The sequence below is a fragment of the Pundamilia nyererei genome, unplaced genomic scaffold, assembly GCF_000239375.1.
Source record: "Pundamilia nyererei isolate P.nyererei 1_Seehausen unplaced genomic scaffold, PunNye1.0 scaffold00031, whole genome shotgun sequence".
Classification (NCBI taxonomy): Eukaryota; Metazoa; Chordata; class Actinopteri; order Cichliformes; family Cichlidae; genus Pundamilia; species Pundamilia nyererei.
Genome location: NW_005187432.1, coordinates 2,054,536 through 2,072,631, shown reverse-complemented (window position 1 = coordinate 2,072,631; position 18,096 = coordinate 2,054,536). Strand labels below are relative to the sequence as shown.

At 37.7% G+C, this 18,096-nt stretch overlaps 1 non-coding gene across 1 annotated transcript; it reads left to right on the top strand.

Moving 5' to 3' along the window:
- The first annotated feature begins 7,515 nt into the window (after positions 1–7,515).
- trnaw-cca (transfer RNA tryptophan (anticodon CCA)) lies at positions 7,516–7,587 on the top strand. Its single transcript has one exon. It is a non-coding gene; the product is annotated as a tRNA-Trp (tRNA).
- Positions 7,588–18,096: the final 10,509 nt, after the last annotated feature.

Genomic DNA, 18,096 nt, shown 5'->3' with positions numbered 1-18,096 from the left:
CGGACAACAAATATATCAGAAAAAAAGACCAAAAGAATATAAAATTAGAACCTTGCACCAAGCACTGTGTGGTAGAGTACAGTCACACTACATAAAAGTGCTTGTGTGTAATTAGCAGTGCATCTGTGATACCAGGCCAAGAGCATCTCTTTCTATTTACTTCAAATAAAGGGAAATTTCTCTACTACAACTGTGAGTGTGTGGCTGGCTTTACTCCTTCAATGCTCGATAGTACTAGGAAAAGTGGGAGATGTGTAGTTCTGACTGATTTGATTAGTTTACTTTGCGTCTAACGACCAAAGTTAAATGATTTGGTGGATGTTTCACAACCTTCAAACCCGCAGCAGTAACTCACTTGAGGTCAGTGACTCCTTCTAGCAACACACAACCTTCCTGTGCCCACGGTCACGTGTGCACACAGAGTCAGGAGTTAGTGATAAAGTGCTGTTTACAGTTGTATGTTACCAGCTCTATCCTAGCCTCTCTCAAAGACGTTTAGTGTTTGCCCCCATTTCCAAGAATCAATTAAAGCATTTACGTATTTACTTAAATATTCGAGTAAGTAAGTAAGTCACCAGATCTCAGTTCAGTGGAGCATCCTTGAGATCTGCTAAGTAAGAAGTATTTATTTAAAAAGGCCTTATCTTATAAGGCCTTTTTAAATATGGCAGGTCTGCCATATGTTCCCAGATGTCCTACCACCCACTTCCTAAATGTCTTAATTGGCATTTTCATGCTTAATCATTATATTTGATAAATATTACAGTTTTTTAATTTGTCCCATAGTCAGATTGTACATTACTGTTTTTATCATAAAGTTTTAATTGATATGCATGTGACCATCATCTCTGTGTTTTCTAAACTGATCATGTAAAATCTTAATATGTAAACTTCATTAAAAAACACCTATAGACCAGTTCTGAAACCAATTTAGTGGAGTGTAAGTAGAATATTTTCCTTTGGCTATCATTCATTTTTTTGAACATTTTTTTTCTTTTAGCAAATGTATTTATTTATTTGTGTATGCATATGTTAAACCAGGGATCCCTGAAACTTGACCCCTACAGATACAGTAGTTTTATACTTGTTAAATCTGTTTCCTAGGTGTATCATAACCCCAGACCGTGTCATGATGTGTCGGCAGTTTACTGTCAAATTTGGGTCCATTAAAAGAGTTCATGCTAATCAGTGCGATGCTGCTGAAATGATTGAAAACATTTTTGTCTTTCAATTCTGGGATCAGAATGGCTCATGCATCAGGGTAAAGGGCTAACTTAATTGTTCCATGAAACTGCATGTGATGTAAGTCATAGGTATGGCTATCATAAACAAATATAACATCTACAGGAGATTTTGGACCCCCGCCACGAAGCTCCCGGTGCACATTTCCCCTATTTATTATATAAATGTTTTCTAGGGATCACGTTTTATTTTTTTTACTTTTAATATATTTTTATTCACTTATTCTTTATTTCTGTGATTGATTAGGATTCATTCTGAACAGGTCCTCAGTCCAGCGCAGGAAGAATCTACATTAAAGCTTATCACTGTATATTTATATCTTTTTCAAAAAAATAAAATAAAATAAAAATAACAGTTGACCCAGATGCGTACTTAATTTGGAAATTGTCATTTGAAACACATAGAAGTAAAAAAAAATTTGTAAACAGAGTCTTATTCTCATTTTGATATTCTGCTTTGATGTTTGTGTTTATATCACTCCAGCCACGGTTGGGACCCAGCAGCAATTATGAAAGTAATTTCTAGAACCCATCTCCTATATTTAACACCACAAGTGCCTCTTTCTACTCTTACTGCTGAACATGAGCTGCTCAGCATAATCAGAACAACCACAATCTAAAGATGGATCATGTGGCAAATAGCATGCTGAATTATAGACTTCCTGTTCAGAGTTTATCAGGTGCCTAATGCACATCCAATCTTTAATCATTTAAAGTACAAACAATTGTGTACACCCATTCCCCACACAAAAAAATAGATCTCACTGAAGTTCAGTATCATCCTGTAACATAATAATCTTGTTGAGAGCTTCATATTCTCCAATATAACCCAACCAATCATCTGCACTCCATTAAGTGTAATGTAATTGTAACTGGGAGCTGAGTGTGTTATTTAAAAGTTTCCTGCTGAGCATACAAAATGCACACTGGCCCCAGTACTGGTTTCTATTTCAAAGATGTTCAATTGTTGACGACTGAGTTAAAAGTAAAACAAAGAATTTCACAATGAAAGCAGAAAACTGATGAAAGGATTTTAATACTTGACCAACATAGGAATCCCCTTTTCTATATTTCATTATATATTAACATAATAAAATTATTTTAACTCACAACATTAGATTTGTACTCTGGAAAAGAAGGCCTCCAAACTGCTGCTGAACAACTTTACTTGTCCTGTGATTTAAGGTGGCACAACTTTATGTGCTTTTTATATCAATAAAGCAAAGCTGTATTCATCGCACACTCAAAGAGTTGGGACTATCTCAAATTACCCAGTGGCATTTGGACAGAGCTGGCCTTGTTTCATATTCCTACAAATATGCAACATGAAAACACAAAATAGATTCTCTTACAACTGTCCTTAAATGAAAGATCTTGTGATTTTCCTTATTTTCTGCTAGAATGGACACATTTTTTAACAGTGCAACTCCAAATTATGCCTGTGACCACAAAGCTGTTTCACCAGGCTGCTTTGAACGCTGTTTCAGACAGTTTTCTTTCTACTCTTGCGTCTGTTTATCGTCCATTCAAGAACATTTTCTTCACGCAGTCATTGCAGGCACACGAGCCCCGCCCACCTGCTGTTCAAATCATTTCTTTAAAACAAGCAGACAATCAGAAGAAAGCTGGCTTGAAGGCAGCCAAGCTAAAATAAAATGATGGGGGTTTGCACAAAGGCTCAGTATAACATGAAAATAATAAGATAATTATGAACTATTTACACATGGAAAGCTCCTCTACTGGCATCCAAGAACTAAAATATGGAGCTGAAAAGAGTGGAATAAGTCTCCTTTAATGGTGCCTCAGCTCCATTAAGCTCTTGTGGTACTGTGCTTGCTGGGACAATTGAAAAGAGAACAGCCTTTATTATTATTATTATTATTATTATTATTATTATTATTATTATTATTGTTGTTGTTGTTGTTGTTGTTGTTGTTGTTTAAAAATGATAATTCCAAATATATATGCTATGAGATAGGAGCGTGTTAGTCTGCCCAAAGACGCTTTTCAAAATTTCAAAATAAAACAAAAAAGCTCGACATTTTTTTCTTTACACTTTACACGAAATGTGTGTTAAAAACAAATTTAAAACATGAAAGTTTAGCATTTTGAATTTAATTGAAATAATTTTGATTTTTATACATACTAATTTGATTGGCTCCAGTTAAGAAAAGTGAAACTGTCTCAAATCAAAAGTATGATTAACTGAACAATGGTTGCAAGCATGCTTTCTGAAACCCCAAATAAGAGACAGATGTCTTGACAGAAAAACTGTGAATACACATGTGTGCAAAAAACTACGCAGCCAAGAAAAGTACGAAAGAAAACTTAAGCTTCCATTCATGCTGGTAAGATGTTTTTGAAATTAAGCTGTAATGATATGTCCCACATTGGGTCAGATTGTATATTTTCTTTGTTTTCTGATGCTATTTTTGTTTTTTCTCAATTTCAACAATTTTGTAATGCTTAAAAAAAAATCCTTCACATTTCATTTTACAATACTGACATTTTTACTGCAGTCTTTCCAAAGTCAGTAAAGTTTTGAGAAACAAAATTGATGACTCATTCGTGAATGGTTTTGTGTGATTTACTGACGGGTCATGTTTTGACAAATGTGAAAAAGGTTTTGATTGTTTTGGTGTCTTTTACACAGGTGAGTCTGTGTTGTGAAAAATGTCTTAACTGTTTTTTAGAATTTCAAATAAAGTGATGAGAATGATTTTTCTGCTGTGAGCCAAATCGATTGAGGAAAAACTTTAATGTGGAGAAACATTTAACTGAGCAAAAGCCTCCTTAATGACTCGTGTCTGGTTATCTGTAATTGAACCAAATTTAATAGTTGATCGTAATCAGCTAAAATAAGCTAATGTGCTTTTATCTTACTTTGTGTTTTTCGACAAAACTTTAAATAAAAATTAAATTTAAGACACTGACATACAACTTTACATGTTTTCGTACTTCCTACGAGACTACTGTTATAAGAGGGCTGATTGTTGTTTTTATGTCTTTAAGTTATATTCACAAACAGCTTTCTTTACTTCTCTCTAAATTAGACTGTATGTGTTGGTGTGACAGAGTAACTGTCTATCCAGGCTGTATCATTCATCAATGTTAGCTTTAGCAAACTCCAGCCATAGAAATGTTTAATAGTCATGACTGGCATTTACACTAAGGTCTATAATTTGTTGGAGAGCAACAGAGTTTTTGTAGGCTTTGTAGTTTTTCTTCTCTACACCGCCGCACACAGACAAAATGTGATTGAAGTAGTCTCCATCTTCAGAGCCTGTGTGCAAATGCATAAGAATGGTTGACATTTGTATGAGCAAAAAACATGGATTAGTGTTGGTTATTCATCCAAAGATAGGTAGCCTGTTGCACAATTACTGCTGAGTGTTCTGACTTCATTTCATTGCATAGCTAGTTCCTTCTGATAGCATGTTTTCCACCAGATAACCAGTGACAAACTTGTCAGTTTCCCTTGAAAGGACACATTAGTCAAACTACAAGCAAGTCATCCACAGGAATGCTGGCGAGCACCCAGGAGGACCAGAAACAAGGGAAAACACATAAGCACTTTCTCATTTCCCAGATTGCTCATTCTCAGTTTTTAATCCTTCATCTTGATTTGCAGACTCATTTTAAAGTGATGCCAGTTAAATATGTTTGTTATGGCACAATTTTTTTCATTATAACTGTATTTTAGGATCTCAGGTGGGACTGTTGTTACCTCAGTACAGAGGCCCCCGTTTACATTAAAGCCGTGTCATTAGCTTTTCTGTCTAATCAAGGGTGAAATATTCAGATTAATCTTCTTCCCAAAGCTTCTCCTGCAACCTTGTCATAAGCACTCCTATTAGCCAACCACATGAAAGCACTTTGGTTCATTATTGCGTCTCTCTAATCTGAAATCCTTCATATTATTGAGGAGAGGATGCCGATGCTTGCAGAAGTTGCAGAGGTCAGTGAAAATCAGCTCAATAGTTATAAATGCAATAAATGTACATGAATCAGCTATTGAATGTAAATTTAACCATTAATTTAAATTTAGTCTAACCCGCGTTTATCGTATCCCCACAACTCTTCTCACAAACCCCTGTCAGGTCTCCCAAGAAGGGGGAACAATGTCTTTCCTGCCGGGTGAGGCCTCTAGTTTGTCACTTGGATTTGGATCTAGGAGCAGAGGCCTTCAAGTACCTCAGCAATAAGGTATTTCTCTTCTTCAGGCTGGGGGCAGTCTTTGGGCCACTCTCCTTAGAGCGCAGGGGACATTAAGGCCTGCCGCTGCAGTTATAGGTGCAAGGTCAAGATGAGGGAGTCTTTGATCGTCCTTGAATCCATCAGCAAGGTGTTCATGCACTTAGACACTACTTTACTGTCCTCATCTGCACCTTGGCTCGGCTCATAACTGGACTGCCAGTCAAAGCGGGAAGCATGACAGTGAGTGAGAAATGCATGATTATATACTCCATTGTTACCATGGTGAAGTCATACGGGCCTGTTGAGTTACTTTATTTGCTGCGGCATGAAATCAGTGACCAGCACTGCTTACATAGAGAAGCATTTAAATAGGAAAAAAGCTCAAGAACACATAGAAAAGCAAGTTTCACATTTACTTGATGCATTACATAACCATTCTTTAAAAATTAAAAGTGAAACACAATTCTTTGACAAAGCAGATTAATATGATGTGAGGATGATGCCATCATTGTTTGTTTTTCCAGCAAATGCTTGGCATTGTGTGACCATTAAGGAGGTGTAAGGTTGGAGACCTCAGGAGATGTTTTCAGGGGGAAAGGAACGTAATGACTCGAATGTTTGTCTAAGTTTGTGTGTCTGTGTGTGTCGCACGTAAGAAAATGTCCTTTAGGATGTTCTGAACAACTGTGGCAACAACACAGCAGACTCCGTCCTGTTCTTGAGTCGATCGTTCTGGCACCAGATTACAAAGAAGACGTTTTCTTAGTTCTTTTTGGGTCTTGAAATTAAACCACAGTCATCAGTAAGATAGTTGCTGACCTCCCAGATTCCCAAAAAATTCAACTTTGACAGATTGCTCTCTACACGGAGGAGTTTTTCAGTTTTATGGTCAACACTTGAGGTTATCTTTAGGCCAGTTTTGTGGAATGTTAGTTTGTAAGACGAAGATGTTTTGGCTTTTTTAAATATTACCTTATGCCAGAGTGTAACTATGTTATATGTGTGCTACACAAATATAATTAGTCCAGCATCAAACCTGTGACCTGACTGGCTTTATGTGGCTGTCGGGCTCATTCGAGTGTACAGAAGTGAAGGTCTGTGATGTTTTTTGATGTTACTTTAAGTTACTTTAAGGAGTCAGTTTGAAAGGTATTCTAATTACAGGTGAAACTGATGAAATCTGTGAATGCAAATTGTAAAGTCTTTCAGTAATTTTGATTTCTGTGTATGCACAATAATTCTACATTTTCAGTTCACTGTGATTTGTCTGTGGGGTGAAAATAAAGACCACGCTGATTTACGCTGGAAAAAACAAACATTTTAGGGTTCAATTTAACAACAAGCAGCAAACAATGAAATCCAAACAGGGCTTTTGATTTAGATTGTTTTTGATAAGACTGAATAGAATATCTCACCATGCTGTACAGGAAATGTAAATAAATAAACAAGGAAAGTAGAGTTTCGAGTCCACTCACCTACACGCTTCAATTCAGTGCAATTCCATTTGATTTTTCTGATGCCAAATTATAACAACAGTTGCCTCAAGATGCTTTCTATTATAAGGTCAAGGTCCTGCAATAATAAAAAGAAAGCAGAAAAAACTCCAACAATCATATGACCACCCTATGAGCAAGCAAATTGGCGACAGTGGGAAGAAAACAACCCTCCCTTTTAACAGGAAGAAACTTCCAGCAGAGCCAGGCTCAGGGAGTGGCGGCCACCTGCACCTTGCAGTTCTTTAGCAGATCCCAGTTATCCCACCTTCAATAGGGCCAGTGGACTAACAGAGACCCACTCATACTCACATTCACAATATGAGCAATTTAGAACCACGGACAGTCTTTGGACTGTTCTCTTTCACGATTGTTGTTTTTATGACACTTCTTGTTGCTTCAGCTGCAGAGCTCTACGTGGGCTCTGTGTTGAGCTAAGGACTAACGTTCCTCAGGAAAGCAGACAGATCTGTGGTGAATTTCTATAAATGATCACGTTCGTCACACGCACGCACACACTTTTAAAAAAAGAACAAAAATTTTTCCCGTTGTTGTTGTTTGGTGGGGGGACAGTCGGAACGGACGACCTCGTGGCGCAACGGTAGCGCGTCTGACTCCAGATCAGAAGGTTGCGTGTTCAAATCACGTCGGGGTCAAGCCTTTATTCTTGTCACGCAGACTAAAGGAGAGCGCGTCCCAAATTACAACAGCGAAGATCTGACGTCAAATCCAACATGAAGATCATCAAGATCGAGGCTCTGTGACCCGGTTAATAATCGGCCCCGGTGCTGCTGATCAGCAGAGTGTTGATGTAATTTGTGCTTCTTCTTCTGGTTTATGCGTTGCTATATGAAATGTTATGTAGTGGTTGCGTTTTTCACCCACTACCGCACTGAAATTTTGTAACTTTTGGCAACTTTGTCATTACAGTATTTAAGAATATATATATACTGGAGCTGGCAACTTTTTTCCGTTTTCCCCCCAGATTCCCCCACAATTATTTTTTTATTATTACTCAAGAAACATTTAATTAACAGTACTGGTAATTACCAAAGTCATTGTTTTTGTTTCTGTCGTGGTTAATCCACCAGTATGCGCTCTTTCACTAAAATTATCATTTTAAAGCTAAAATATTATTATTATTGTTGTTATGAAAAACAGAAAAAACGAGTAGAGCCCGTTATTATTTTTTGATTAAGATTTCAAATTACACTACATGTTACATCCCTGAACAGAAAAAAAGATGTTTCAGTGGTTGAATGTTGTGCTTGATTAATTTCAGACTTCGTCAAATTTGGGAATAAAAATGTGAATTCAGTTTATTATTTGCCTAATACACAATAACAACAATATAATTTTGTAGTTTTAAACAAGTAAAAGAATTAGAAATGTTTGTGCTTTCTTGTTTTACGACAGGTGGTCTACTAAATTGTTGAACACTTTACAAATCCAAGCAATCCAGACACAAACAGACAAAAAAGAAGGGAAAAGCAAAACAATTCACACAAAAAACTGAAGACCAAAGAGCCCTGTACTCTTTATTTCACCTAAAATGGTTCAATAAAGTGACACTTTTAGCATTCATGTTGTTTCATACTTTAATACATTATATTGTTGTCTAATTCTGGATAGACATAACATGGATGGATGGATAGATAGATGCTGATTTTCTTTTTTTGTGTGTTTAATTTTGGTTCTTGCCGTTCTGACTTCATGTTAGAAAATATAAGGTAGCAGCAGGGACAGTGGACACCGACCCTCGAGGGCGGGACTCACTGGATCACGTAAGCCTGACTTAAGCCAATATAATTCTGAGTAACTTTCTAACATTTGATGGGCTTTTTAACTTTTTCGTACTGTGGTTAATGTATATTTTCGGTAAATTTCCTACAGGTATTCTGTCCTCATAAGTACATAAATGCTACACACGTTCATATGTAGTACAAATGACTCAGCAGCGTTTCACCCGACATTTTGAACAAAAAGCTGTAATCGTTTCTGCTGCATTCCTTAAAACAATCTGTGTTGATTTCATGATGTCTGATCTTTGAGCAGCAGATAAATAATCGCATTAAGACATTAAAACTTTAATGTGTTCTCAGGCAATAATGGAGCCATGTCAAAGTTCAGGCTTGGCTGCACCACTGGCTGCATGTCAAGGCAAACATTTTGCCATTTTGTGGTCACACTTACTTATTTGAGTGGAATTTTTTTTTCCCTTTGATGCTTCTCAGGCCAGTATAGTTACACAGAAGTCATTATACACAGTGAGGAGAGAAACTAGAAGAGATCCATGGAGATTTGTCAAGATCCACACAAACTGGCTGCAGGACTCCAGTGGTTTTGGGGGAAGGGAGCTTTTTCAGGAAGGGGGTAATTTTCTGGGGTTCAGTGGACAGATCAGGGTGTGGATCATCAGAAAGTCACTGGAGGAAGAAATTCTTGCAGATTCCAAACATGCATGAGAAAGAGGTTGTCTTTCAGAAGTAGAGAGATTTTATTTGAAAAAGGATTAAAAGAGGGTAAGAATTTGGACACAGGCAAAACAAAAAGAAAGACAAAACGAACTTGCCGTGCAGAATACCTGAACTTTAGAAGCAAGGTTAGTTATATTCTTAATGTAAAGCACCACCAAAAACAAAGCATCGGGAACAAGTCAGAGCGGGAGGTAAAGGAGGAAGACGCTGAAATTCAGAGATGAACTGGGATGGTGATGCATGGCACAGAAAGCGAGCAGATACCCAACGATTAAATAGAACCCATGAATCAATTTACCGTGAATGAAACAGATGACAGAGGAAAGACGGCAACAGCTCACAGTGAGAAGCAACAGGAAGTTGAGCTGGGCAAGTGGCAGCAGAACAACGGGGAATCCACAAAAACAACAATAAAGTTAAAAGGCCCATGCCACAGACTGTGAAGTGAGGATGTTATGACACACAGCTGAACAATACAGCACGCAATCACCGATGAGAACAGACGATCAAAAGAGGCAGTTAACAGGGTGTGACAAAAATGGGATGAGTTGTGTCACATTCAAGGTCTGCTGGGTTTTTGGTGCATGTGCTAAATCCAAAAAAACAAAGAAAGTCTGATCATTGTCCGGTATTTTTTGGTACCTGGTACCACACAAAACAGGAACATCATCACGTAGAAGATCTCAGTGGATTCTTTTTTACTCATTTACTTTTTATCTCTTTTTCATCCCCTTTTTCTTTTTGTTTTGGAAAGCACAGCCTGTCCTGTTATGATCAGACACAAATAAAATAAATAGATGGAGTAAATCTTTCAGCCCCATTATGTTCTAGTTCTGATACCTGCATGTAATATAATATTTGTCCATATCTTTCATTGTCTTTAACCTAATTAGTTTATTAACTTTGCCTGTAACCCATATTAAACAGTTTATATCTTATTGTAAGTTTAAAAAAAAGAGCACAGGGCTTACCCTGCTCCTTCTCCTGATCCTCTACATCAGGGGTGACAAATATAAGGCCCGGCGACCACAATCAGCACACCATAGATGACAATCTGGTCCACTGGGCAGCTTTGGAAAATACATTTTGGACTTTTATAGTTTTTTCTACTAATAAAGACATCAGATGGCATTTTTTTTGTTCTGTAAAAATTGCTTTGTTTTGTTTTTAAGTAGATTAAGTAGATCCACATTATTAAAACAAACAAACAGAAGATTTCTGTTTTATAATTACAGGACAGTCTGGACAGTGAGCTAGCAGAATCTTTCTATTGTTTTGCACATTAATTTCTTACAATTTAAACCTAAAGAGCTGTGTCTACAGAATTCTCTAATTTACTCGTTTTCTTTATCATGTAGAAAAACTGAGACGTACTGTTGAATATGCACTTTTTTTCTCATTTAAAGATACCTCAGAGATTAAATGTGTAGTTAAACTTCTTTACATGGACAGAAAGAGAAGTTTCACTGGTCTGGCACACCCAAGATCAAAGCGGGCTGTATGTGGTCCAGCCTGGCTTCACATGAACATCTGAGAGACCAGTGCTGTCTCCTTTTGTTTTTCTTCTGTCTCTCTGTAAGCGTCTGTCTCAGCAGTAACCAAAAGGCCCTCATGCAAAGGACCTATGCACAATAAATATGTTTAAAAAGAGATGAGACATAGTTTACTTTAACTCTGTTGAAGCAAAATGCTGATGGTCAGAATAATATGAGGAGATATTCTTTATACGTATAGGAAATGAGAATTGAGTTTGTCAAATTATTGCTTAACTAATTACCCATACTTGTCTACATGTATTGCATTTATCTGGCCATCAAATAAACATAAAACAGTTTAACAAAGGTGTAAAATACAGTTGCATCTATATTCCTAAAATTAATAAACACATATAAACCATTTGGGGGGGAAGCAGGTGAACCAAAAGAAAAAGAACCATTTTCAGGCAGTTTCAGGTTTGTGAGACATAATTGAGAAACTGGAAACATGAAAGCCTCAGAGTTATTCCAACACATGTCAAAACACTAAAACTTGACCATCTTCAGGAGCACAATGGATAACTACAGTCTTATTTTATTAAATAGCCTTGCACGTATTTAAACCACGCTGTGTTTTCAGATTGCAGGTTGCCAAGCTAAATATCAGGTTTAGTGACTGCTTTGATATTTAGTTGGAAAGTTTCAAAGTATTTGGCTATGAATTTTAGCTCCCAAAAATTAGATGAACGTGTTCATGTTCATGTCCAAACTCCACATGTAGTCCAGAACTATCAGTGTGCTGCCATAGGCCACAAGGCAGCCGGTCTCCGGTCTAACTTCAGGCACAGCAGGCAGGACCAGATGAGTAAGATGAACATTAGCCAACTGATGTATGTGACGCTCCAGGCCTGAAGAGATGGAAAATGTTAAAAAAAAAAATGCTGCAGCTCTGCTGGGGATGAGTGACTAATGAAGAATAAACATAAACAATAGCCTGGAAAATGTTTGGACAGCAGGAATAGCACAAGTAAAAAAAATAAAATAAAACAGTTATTTCCAAATTTTAGATTAAATTATATTTGATTTAAGACAGAATTGAAACAGACTGCCTTTTTATATGCCAGTTTCTATCATTCAAGGCTACAACACACCCAAAGAAACAGATGAGATGTAGGGTTAGTAATGTGTAAATTTGAAGGCATAACACATCAACTTAATCGCATTAAAGTTGTCTGTATGTAAAAGAGCCGTTAAGTTCATTTTAAAGTAACTATTCAAACAATGCTGCTTTCTGGGTTTGAATCCAGTCTGGGGCCATTTCTGTGTGGAGTTTACATGCGAGAGAACACAGAGCTTGATCAAGGCAGTTTCAGCTACATGGCTGTAAACAGCCTCGCTCCTGGCTCACAGCTCACAAATGACGGGATCAACAAAACCCTGCAACGCCAAGGGCTCTGCAGTGTTACACAATCGGTCTGGAAAACTGCATTATTGTTATTATAAGTTAATGGAGCTACTGAAAAGTAACTGACGTATATTAACTTTAGTGTTACTTTAAATCTATGCATAAGGAAAGCCATCACTAGTCTGAGCAAAACAAGATAAACCTAACAGAGGCAGCAAAGAACATTAGGAGGGACCGAATCAACACTCTGGTTCATCCCTGAAATGAATAAATGTCTTGTCCAACTCAGGACAAGGATGGACAGGATGTCTTGCCCAAATACTTAAAGGCCTGAATGACCTCAAACAAAAATGTGGATGACAGAATTATTTCCATGGTTGACAAAAACTGTTTCTGAACATCAAACCAACACAGGAGAATCATTTTCCACCTTTACAGTCGAGAGACATCTTGGCTCCAGGCCGAGTGGAGCTCAGATCTCAGGGGAATAAACACAGCATTTGGTGATGTTTCCATGATTTTTAGATTTCAGTTAGTCTTTTACTAGAAATGATTTCCAAGTATTAAAAACTTATATTTAAAGTTATATTGACATATATCGTGTCAATAATGGATATATCACCATATTGTAAAGTTTTGAGCCTCTGAAAAAGGGGGGCTGCATTTAAAGATGGAAAAACCCCAAACAAATACACAAACAAAAAATAAATGGCGCCCTCTTCTGGACCAGACTGCAACAGATGGCCAAATAGACAACAAACATGAAGATCTCTGGGATGCCATTTCCTGCATATGCACTCACTCAGTCTGGAGGAGAAAAAAGAAAAAGAAAAGAGGACCAGCATGTTGATAGAAAGCAGACGCCTGGTTCCACAAAGTAGAAATAAATTCCAAAACTGTGATTTGGAGCAATCTTGGAGGGTAGTATCGCAACCAAATGATTGAAATTGGGATGAGACTAATAACAATGAAGTCTAATAGGAAACCGTTTTTTTCGAGGGACTTGTTAGAGTTACTTTGGCTCGTAAATGAAGGTCCTGTCCTGTGGTTGATGCTCACAGGTCCCTCATTATCTTTGACTTTTGGAGAGAAAATGTGGGTAAACACACAAATTGTCTGATGCTTGTTCAAGAAGACTGAAACTGTATGAGAACAGAAATCACTGCAGTAATTATTGCAACCAGTTTGTTTATGTATTCAGCTTGCATGAGCAGCAACACCCTCTCTAATAAACTGAGGCTTTAAACATATTGCTGATAGCAAGGGAGTTAAATTATATTCCACTATAAAGGCCACAAGAGAGGCAGTGTTGTTTTCTGTTTTTAACTAAACTCTGAAAAACATGTTTACTCCTTCAAAATTGCATCCTTTGTTTCTAACAAGGTGGCACAATTAGCCCCGTTTCTCCTCTTCCATCTAGTTTAAAAAGTAAACAAATAAAAGAAGACATTGTTCCGATTTTGTGAGGTCTGTTAAAAATTCACCTGACATTTAATAAACACATCACATTAGTCCATTTGTGGTCTACAAACCTTTGTTTTTCATTAAAACCTTAAAAAAAAATTCTTAAAAAAACATCATCCAACCTTTTTTATATGAGTTTAGTCACTAAAGTGTTGCACACTTCATGCTGGGCTCTATGTGTAATTACACAGTTTAAAACAAACACAACACACTGGCCATTCTGTGGTTCAGTCATGCAGAATCAGTGAAAAACCATGAATACAGACCACAGCAAATATGCCCACATATAAACCTTTGGTATTTGTAAACAGCTTGCAAAGGTCAGCCCTGACTAAAGTGAACGAGCAGTCTGAGTGAAAAGTCTTACAAAACCTCTTTTGACTCCTGTATACCTGACTTATGATCAATACAGGCAGTAAAATACAGTTATAAGCATTGTACATACCAGCCACTTTATTATGTTTAACTGAAAATTTAAGTAAACATCTATCTAAATGTGTTTTTGCACTTTAGACGATGTGCACATGTCTAAGCTTTCATATTCAAAAACCTTCATTTCACCAGCCAAAAGCATCTGATTCACCAAAACTGGATAGCAAAATCTGGGTTACATAAAATCCGTACTTGATCATCGGGGGAGAGGTCATTTAGAAGCAACCAGAGAACTGTGACTCATGAAGATCACTGAGGTTGCCAAACGTTGAACGTGTTGTCAAAATATAACGGCCCACGGTATCATTATTGTTTATCTTATATATATGCAGAGTTGTTATTAATTTCTCCCATTAGAGAGCTGTACAGAAACAGATATTATTTGGCAACAAAATTGACCTTCAATAATAATAATTGTGTCATAGTCTTTAAAAAACAAACAGCAGCTGGTCAAACAAATAGCACTGCCCACATCTGATTGGCTCAAAAACTGATATGGGGCCCATCCCTGCCCAAGCACACCCACCTGGGGCTCACATGGGATAGGTGTGTGTTTGCTTTGCCAGAACAGAACCACTCCACGATTCACCCACACGTACCTGCTGTGGGCACGCATGGGTATATTTGTTGGCACACCGTACAGGGAACTATTACAGAGAAGATGAAATCATAGAAAATGTTTTATTACATCGTCTGAAATATGAGTCTGGAATAAGACGACTGATTCTAAACTAAATTGGATTTTATTGATACACTGCAAGAGAAGTCAAAATGTGCAAGGACATATTCCATTTTCTCAGTATGACTAAGTTTGTAGTTTTGTTTACGTGTTTGATTACTAAGACAAAGATTCCTGGTTCGAGCTTGGGAGAAGGCATACATTTTTTGGAGGTTGTCTGGACTGTATGGGTGTACCTCACATGGGCCCCAAGAGGGCATGTCTGCTGGGCTGGTGTAAATGTGTCTTTGGTGCATGATGTAAATTCTCAGTGGATGACTCAGGGTGGTCACAATGAAACAGGCAGGCACGCAGATGTCCTAACAAATCCTCACACTCCCTGTGTCTGATGACAAAATTAACATCACATGGACTCTAGCAGATTCACAGACACAGAAAGTATAATCAGGGCTACAACATGCTCACAGTTAAAGTTCGTGGCCACAAAGCTGTGGAAGTAATCTGAAGCAGGAAGAGGGACAGCAGCAAACACCCTGTGTGGCCTCAAACAGAAGAGGAGCTACAGTGACTTCAACATCATTCAGCTTACGGATTCCCACAAGTTCTTTCTGCCATTGTAATTATTAAAGAAAGTGAGGGTGACTGGGACAGCACCTAAAGACGATTTTCAGTGGATCACAATACATATCCTGGCCAAGAGCTGGTAACATTTCTATTGAGCAAAGCAAATTTTCACTGACAGGTCAAATAAACATTCTGGTGGACCACAAGACCTCCAAGTCTTTAACTTATCGTCTAAGTTTCTGAACCTGATTCTGCTCTTCAGCTTCAGTGTCTGTTGGTGTTCACAGTTAAGGACTTGGCTGTTGGAGGCCATGGACATGAAGGCATTGACTGTGAAGAATACAGCTGTCAGTGGATGACTGATCCTGGGAGGGTGGAAGAGATCGGGCAGGGGGAGCTGCCACAGCTGTTCAACACATGGCCACTTTATGGTGCACCTACAGGTATTTGGGATAATTTCAGGAGCTGTTATGGTCAAAATTCTCAGCAGCAGGTTTCCCACTCATTATGAAAATGAAAATCTTCATCCTCAAGGGAAGGTGAATGAAGCTGGATCCGGCTCTGGTTCTTTGATTAATAAACAACAGCAATGTCTTACTGTAATGTTTTAACAAATAGTTTTACTTATCTGCACAGTTTGGTTCTTCACTGAGCAACATCTCCATCTCATTAAATTTAATCACAACAGTTTTACTACAGTGGGGTAATATCCTGGCCTCTAATTGCATCAAATGTGTGCAACACCACAACACAATGGCCTTAATAAATGCTGAAGTATAAATGATGTGTGCCGATTTCCCAGAATGGCATGAATTTAGCCAGTTCTAGATCCACACTGGTACTGAGGCTCGGCGTGGGACATTGCAGCTGGTTTCACTGAATACAGGCTCCAAAGCTAACCCGGTCAAACCATAACACATAGACAAGAGAGAAAAAAGGACCATTTTTGATAACAGCTAACTATTACCTTGCTGAAAGGGAAAGTGAGAAAGTTGCTCTTTCCAGGCCATAATACAACAATCTGTGTGCGTCTTTGCTATTCATTAATCCATCCAATTTGAAGGTAGAGGTGACCTTTAACCTTTCTGCTGTTTTGGTTTAGAAAAGAGCTTAACTATCATTTTTTGACAGCTATTTAGAATCCATTCATCCTCTGAAGAAATATGAATCACGGTGGACCTCTGCGGTTTATGAGGAGTGACTGAGGTGACCGTTCTCCTTACGGGTGATGAATGTGGGATTTAAGCCTCGCTTTTATGCACTTCATCCACCACAAAACACTAAACAGCACACCTCCCAGACCTCTAATAATACAGGCTTCTGCAGGAGACCACATGTAGTGTTTAATAATACATAAACCTATTTTGTCTGAGGGAGCGACATCCAGTCCGAGATTCGTCTCTGCTCGTCTCCAGCTGAAATAGCATTAAGAAAGTAAAGGAGGAAGAGAGAGAGAGGAGAAAGTGGACCACTTACAGTCTCATCAATACTTAAAGAGACTTCTAGTAAAGCTGAACGCTCATGAAGCTGATAGCTGCTGACTTCAAGAGTCATACATCAGGTATAATGATGAACAGAATATTTATAATGAATACATTAATATTCTGTCAATAATGGATACATGACCATATTGTAAAAACTGTTTTTGTTTTTTTGGATACTTTTTTATAATTATGGTTACAGACTCTCATCACCTCATTGAACTTAAACACTGATAATTCATTTTCTTACAACCAGCTGAATACTTTGTCATTCGCTGCAGTCAGCAAAACATTCCTCTAAAGTATTTCTTTTTCAATCTTACTGTAGATATTAGACTTACAACACATTGTAAGTATTTTATGAATAAAACTCACAAATGCTACTCTTTTAAAATTATTCGGGATAGATTTAGAAGGCAATCGACATAAATCCCCTGCTTTGTTGTGATGGTTTGTTTCATTTTTATCTTTCTGTCTTTCTTTCTCATTTTTTCTGCAGCAGTTAAATCCATTCATTAGCTTTACTACTCGTCTAATTCAGGATCCCAGGGCGAGGGGAAAGGATGAACCTTATCTCAGCTACAACAGGGCAAAAGACTCTGGACAGGCCGCAGTCTGTTGCAGCGCTCCATTAAATCCATGATGTTAATTTAACACAAATGTTTGACATGAATAATTCATTCGGTGTGTTTTGCTTTAAAAAGCTGCAGAGCAGCACCCGAGCATTCATGCGCTCAGAGACAACTTGTTTTTTTTACTCTCAGATGTCATAACTGTAGTATCAGTGGAGGTGAACAAAATCTAAGCTGTTGCTCTCATAAGACCAACAAGCATACTAACAGTACGTGCTGCATTCTTAAATCAGTACTGACTGAATCGGTTCCTTAAGGGAGTCTTTCAGCCTTCTTACATAAGTTCACATAAATATTTTATATTCTGAGGGATTTATCAGGTTTATGTTTTAGCTTGTAGGCTTCTAGCAGAAGATGAGTGGAGTAAACAAAAATCTTCTAAAGACAGATGTTCCAAATCCACGTTAATCTCAAGGAAACTCAGCTCTCCTGCAGAAGGGGTGGTTTGTTTTACAGAGAACAATGCAGTTCAAACTGGAGGCTTTTGGGAAACAGTCAATATCTGCAAGGAAATGCACAAAACCAATGAAAGTTCACAGCTTCAAACAGAATGGGA